Raw genomic sequence first — 6000 nt, 5'->3', positions numbered from 1 at the left:
CCAGCCAGCCTCACCGAGTCAAAGGTTTTCTGCGGAGGATTACAATCTGATGTTGCACCGGTCCCCAGATGCACCTAAAAAAAGATAAAAACACATATCAATAAAAGATGAAAGCCCAAATACATATATAGATCAAAGTTAACAAGCGATTACCTAACAAAATTTAACGCAATAGATATAGTAAATATTAAATACAAAAACTTAAATCACACTCCCTATTAAGTCCTGCTGGACGCATGGCCCCCAGTCTCTTAATCCAGCCAGCCTCTTTCCTCAGTAATTCCTTCTGGCGGTTACCACCACGCCAGTTATGGGGGACCCCATCTATTGCCATAACCCTTAACTGCGAGACACTATGATTACATCTTGTAAAATGTTCAGCAACTGACTGCTCACTACTTTTACCCCTAATTGCAGTTTTGTGGGATGAAATGCGATCCTTAAGGCGCTGAGTTGTCATCCCTACATAAATAAAACCACAGGGGCACTTTAAAAGGTAAACAGCATATTGGGAATCGCAAGTAAAGCGGCTCCTGATCTCATATTTGTTACCTGTGGTGGGATGACAAAAATCTTTGCCCCGGATGACACTATTAGACATGTGGCATGTAAGGCATGGGTACATGCCCCTATTAATTGGAAGGTCACCAGACACATTTCTATTTTTCACCCGTAACTTGTCACGCAGGGTAGGAGCCCTGCGAAACGACATAAGGGGTGGGTACCTAAATTCTGGTACCCTTGGGAAGCCATCCCTCAAAATATACCAGTGACGACGTATAATACGACTCACATTGTCACTGCAGGTATTATAGGTGGAAATGAATGGCAGCCTAGGTACAGTGGAGACGGCGTGTGACGTCAAGTGGCAGGCGGGTGAGCACTAGTACAATAGAGTTGGCCATCGCTCGGGCAAGTTTATCCTCCTGGCGGATCAGCTGTCAAGCAGGAGTCGGGGGGGGGGGGGGGCTGCTGTACACCTCCATGACTGTCGGCTGAAGTGGTTGTTATCGGCCGCCTCAGATGACTTTGATCCTGCGTGTGTACGAGCCTTTACTCATATACCTGCACTGATAAACGGCTTGGTAAACAGAGTTCTGTCTAAACGGAGGTAGACACACTCAATGAGTGTCACCTGTCAGAATCAAGCTCAATCCATTGAGTTTCAATACGGTGTACAAGTGCTGTATAGGACCGTCCAGAGCCAAGGGACTTTTATGTTACTATGTGCAATGGCAGAGGTCCAATGGCATTTATTTATTTAAGTATATAGCGCTGACATATTACGTAGCGCTGTACAGAGTATATTGTCTTGTCACCAACTGTCCCTCAGAGGGGCTCACAGTCTAATCCCTACCATAGTCATATGTCTATGTATGTATATTGTGTAGCGCATGTATTATAGTCTAGGGCCAATTTAGGGGTAAGCCAATTAACTTATCTGTATGTTTTTGGGATGGGGGAAGAAACTGCAGTGCCCAGAAAAAAACCCACACAGACACGGGGAGAACATACAAACTCCTTGCGGATGCTGACCTGGCTGGGATTCAAACCGGGAACCCAGCGCTGCAAGGCGAGAGCGCTAACCACTACACCACTGTGCTGCCCATGACATGGTGAGAAGGGAATAATGTGCTTTTCGGGGTATTTAAGCAGCACACGTAAGCAATAGAAAGTGAAAGTGACGTACAACAGTTTCTCTTTACTGTAAGTGAATTGCCAAAGTAATGCAGAGAAATGGTGACTCACTGCAAAGGTAGGAAGACTGCTCAAGGGGAAAAACATACTGTAGGAACAAAACAAGTACTCAGTGGTGCTCGGATACCCCCAGTCACAAATTCAAGTGATCAGGATTTGACTCCACCCACTTACCAATTTACTCATGATCACAATCATGAGTAGAGGGATTTCCGACTCGAGTGCGGTTTTGAGTCGAATAACCGCATGTAATCATGAATCACGAAAACCCACCGACTTTAACGGATAATATCAAAGCTCCCTTACATGCCAGAAACACCAAATTTGACATATATGTTAAGAAAAACAGTGGGAACAAGAGAAAACATTTTTTTTTCAAAAAGACCTTATTGTTTTTGAGAAAATCGATTTTAAAGTTTCAAAGGAAAAAATTATACATTTAACTGCAGTAAATACATTAACTGTCTTTTACCGCATTTAAATGTATACTTTTTCCTTTGAAACTTTAAAATTGATTTTCTCAAAAACTATAAGGTGTGAGAATCCGCTCAGCTGCCTGCGCAGGCAGGCAGCCTTTTGACCATTGTTTAGGTTTGCATGCTGCAGGACTCTGGTCCATTGCATGGTCTGTTCCTGATGGACACTGCTGGAGTGTCAGCCGTTGCTATCTAGTATAGTTAATTCCTGGGGGTTGCTTTAGGCTCCCCTTCTAGCCCAGTCAGGTTGTATTATCTGTTTGTTTGTTCTGTTGCCATTGTCCTGTCCCAACGGTGGTCGACAGGAAATGGTTCTGCTCTCTGTTCTTGGAGTATAGCTGGTGCAGCGGTTGCTACCAGCTATCTCTTCTGTTCTGTCTCCTGGGATCGCGCTAGCTACTTTTCGCTAGCACTGGGGATCCTTCTGTTCTGTCTTCTGGGATCGCGCTAGCCACTTTTCGCTAGCGCTGGGGATCCTTCTGTTCTGTCTCCTGGGATCGCGCTAGCTACTTTTTGCTAGCGCTGGGGATCCTTCTGTTCTGTCTTCTGGGATCGCGCTAGCCACTTTTCGCTAGTGCTGTGGATCCTATCCTATCCTATCCCTGTTTTCGTGTGTCTGTCTTGTCTGCTACGCTTGCTGGAGGCTCGGTGAGGTAACTGTTAAGCAAGCGCTCGCGTCCTCTGTTTCATGTTTGTCTGTTAATGGTTAGGTAGGCGTGCTTGTCTCTATTGTGCTTATCACGTGGAGTCCGCGCATAACCGCGTGCACTGTTGCGAATGAGTGCGGTGTTCGCGGTTAGCTAGCGTTTGTTATATTCCGTATCTCCTCATTGTATTATTTGCTGTGGCTTTGCTACCCTTGTGCCCTGTTTTGCTCAGTCTTGTGTCTCTGTCGGCAATCGCCATTCTTGCGATTGCATTCCCACTTCGTTTCCGCCGTTGTGTGTTCACCGTCGCTGGGTGGCGACTAGTTTGGTGGACACACATTGGTTTTGTACCTTTGCTCTGTTTCTTGTGGGCTATCCAGCCCTGCCTGATCGTACCTTGTCCTGGATCTGTACAATTCCTGTCTGGCATCTGTGGCTGTGCAGCGACTGTGTTCACCTGCACTCCACAGCGCCATCTGCCGGGGGGAATTGCCCTCTGCGGGTGCATAGCACCTAGCCTGGGTGTCCTCAAATATATGCTTGTGGAGGAAATCCGCCGCGTCAGCGCACGTCTGGTGCGCTGACCGCGAATACGATTCCTCAATCGTTACAAAATGACCAGCCCAACCAAAATTCCCAGGGCAGAGGGAACCTTTGATTTGATTCAGATGTCATTGCCTGAGACAAAAGCGTATGTGGATCCTATTATAGGTAGGATCGCACACTATATAAAAGCAGTTAAAAAATCGGTGCTCGTCCCTGATTCCCACCCATATGGGTATTATCTCGATACCGGGCTATTTGAACCGCCATTTGCCTCATGGGAAATTGGGGCCTTGGTGGAGGAATTTGATTTGGATTGGAAGGCCTTTTGCGATTTTTATATTGCAAAAAGCGCGGATGTCCTGAACGATTGTCTTTACTCTGTGTGCCTTTTGATTGATTCTGATGAATGTGACGAGTGTGTTGTGGATCTGGTGATGTATGTGTGGCAGATCATTTTGGATAAATTACACACACACCAATCAATTGATCCCAATAAAGAGGTAAAAGATTCCCGTTCCGTTCCTGCTCCAGTTCCATCTGCAGATTGTGCTCACTATGATTGTTCATCCTTTGTTAAGTGTGCATGGGAGCCCCCGTTTGAGAAATGGGAGATCGAGCTCCTGGTCTATGAATTGGAATGTGATTGGAGATCGTTTTGCAATCATTACCTTTCTAAAAACGAAGCAGTTTTGTATGCGTGCATTGAGTCTGCGTGCACTTTAATCAAGACTGGTGAATGTATCTCTGACTTTGTGACTCCGCTGTTTGACGTGTGGAGAATGATTTTGGATGAACTACATGTGCTTCAATCTGCTAAAGACACATTGTCAGCGGACGATTGTTCCAATCCTCTGGATTTAAAGAAAGTGAGTTTTGAATGCATTCCCTTTCCCAAAGCAACTTAGTGTTTGAAGTCTGAGTGCAAGTCGTTCAGAGCAGTTGCTTGTGTGGAAGTTGAACCAGTGCGGTCTGATGTCGCCAGCGCACGTATGGCTGCAAAAGGTCTGTGTGGTCCTGTGTCTAAGGAAGACAGATTTTTTCCCTCAGGTTCTCTAAGATCGTCCGTTTGTGAGCCTGCCATGGGGAAAATTACTAAGTTATGCAACTTTAAGAAAATTATTGATGTGTCTAATAAAGTTTCTCCTGTTGTTGTCGCCACTTCTTTTGCAAATGAATCTATGTCTTATTCTGTTCGCACCTGTGCAGGCCTGTTGCCTGATGACAGTTGCTCCAGTGTTTCTGTCCTAGATGCCTTGCAGTCTGCTCCACAGACCGCGGAGGTTTGCGATATGGAAGCGTCAGTTTCGCAACCTAAAGCGATCTTGGATCCGCAAATTTTGCGTTCTGACTCCTCAGATTCGACATTGTTAGCCGAATCTAAGAGTGAGACAGCGCTTCGGTTTTGCGAATCTGATGCTGAAGCTTCTTTGCCTTGTCCAGAGAAGCTTTCTCTGAACCTGCCCTGTACCATGAATGAAGGCATGATGTCCACTTGCATTGACATTTGCGAGTCTGATTCTGAAGAAAGTATTGACTCTCCACCCAGTACTCTGGATGAGTCAATATTACCTTGTTTACAATCCCCTGCAGTGACCCTGGAGGCTCGTCTAGATATTGCAACCATTGTTACCTGTTTCTCTGCTATTTTAGAATTGCAGTCTGGTTTGACTGCTATGGAGGAATCTGCCTGTAGTGAGGCAAAACTCAGGAAGTCAGAGCTAGTTTTACTAGATATTCCTGTGTATCCCTGTCCTGATGATAAAATTCAGTCTCAGTTTATGGTGGAACCTTCCCTGGGACATCTGCCCTGCACACAAAATAACGTTCAAGTTTTGCCCTGTAACATGGATAGTTCAGAATCCTTCTTAGAAAACTTGGGAAATGGTGTTCCTGAGGTCTTGTCTGATGTCCTGGAGATCTCCGAGTTCCTCCCAAAGGGTGCAGAACTTGTAGGAGATGTCTCCTGCCCCCCCAGGTCCTTCTGAGGTGTTGCCCACTTCAGTAGGCATTGCTGCCTTGCTGACTACTTTTGCAGCTCTTGTGGAGCTTTATTCATGTGTAGTCAATGATGATATTACAGTTACAGAAAATTCTGAATTTGAGTCCGAGTCTTCTTTTGAAAGACCAGTACCTGTGACCTTTACTTGTGATGATTTTCTGCCCGGTACTGGTTTTGGTCTTGTCGTGTCGGACTCTGAGGTTGGCAATTCCCCGACGTGTCCGGAGGTTTCTCCTGTACTAGTGTACCCCGATGTGCTCTGTGACCCAGAAAGCCCAAGTGTGCCTCGGTTACCAGCGTACTCAGATGCTTCCTCAGTTGAGACATGTTCCGATATAGCCTGCCTGCTTGCATGCCCAGAAGTGGTCCCTGAAAGTCCTGATCTTGATGGGTGTCCTGCTAATTTTGAGTCTGGAATGATCATAGGTTCCATAGGGGTTCTTGGTGGTTCTCCATGTGAGCCTGGTGAGCGTTCTGGCTTCTTGGGATCTCTGCGGAGCTTCAAGGCGTTCTGGAAGATTCCGGGAAAGGTTTTGCTTGGTGCCCTGAATACGATCAGCAATGGCTTTGGTGTTGTAAGGGACACTTCGAACAGGTATTGCGGCAGGTTTGGTATTCTTGGACGCTCCTTGGA

At 46.1% G+C, this 6000-nt stretch overlaps 1 long non-coding RNA gene across 1 annotated transcript in view; it reads right to left on the bottom strand.

Annotated features, from left to right (window-relative positions):
* LOC137525062 (uncharacterized) overlaps positions 1–6000 on the bottom strand; it is an 87591-nt gene continuing 81591 nt past the window's right edge. Inside the window, exon 3 of the long non-coding RNA XR_011022854.1 lies at positions 1–74. This is a non-coding gene — a long non-coding RNA (uncharacterized lncRNA). The remainder of the gene's footprint in view (positions 75–6000) is intronic.

The sequence above is a fragment of the Hyperolius riggenbachi genome, chromosome 7 (genome assembly GCF_040937935.1).
Source record: "Hyperolius riggenbachi isolate aHypRig1 chromosome 7, aHypRig1.pri, whole genome shotgun sequence".
Lineage (NCBI taxonomy): Eukaryota > Metazoa > Chordata > Amphibia > Anura > Hyperoliidae > Hyperolius > Hyperolius riggenbachi.
Note: the sequence above shows the minus strand (reverse complement) of the source record. Positions and strands in the feature narration are given on the sequence as shown.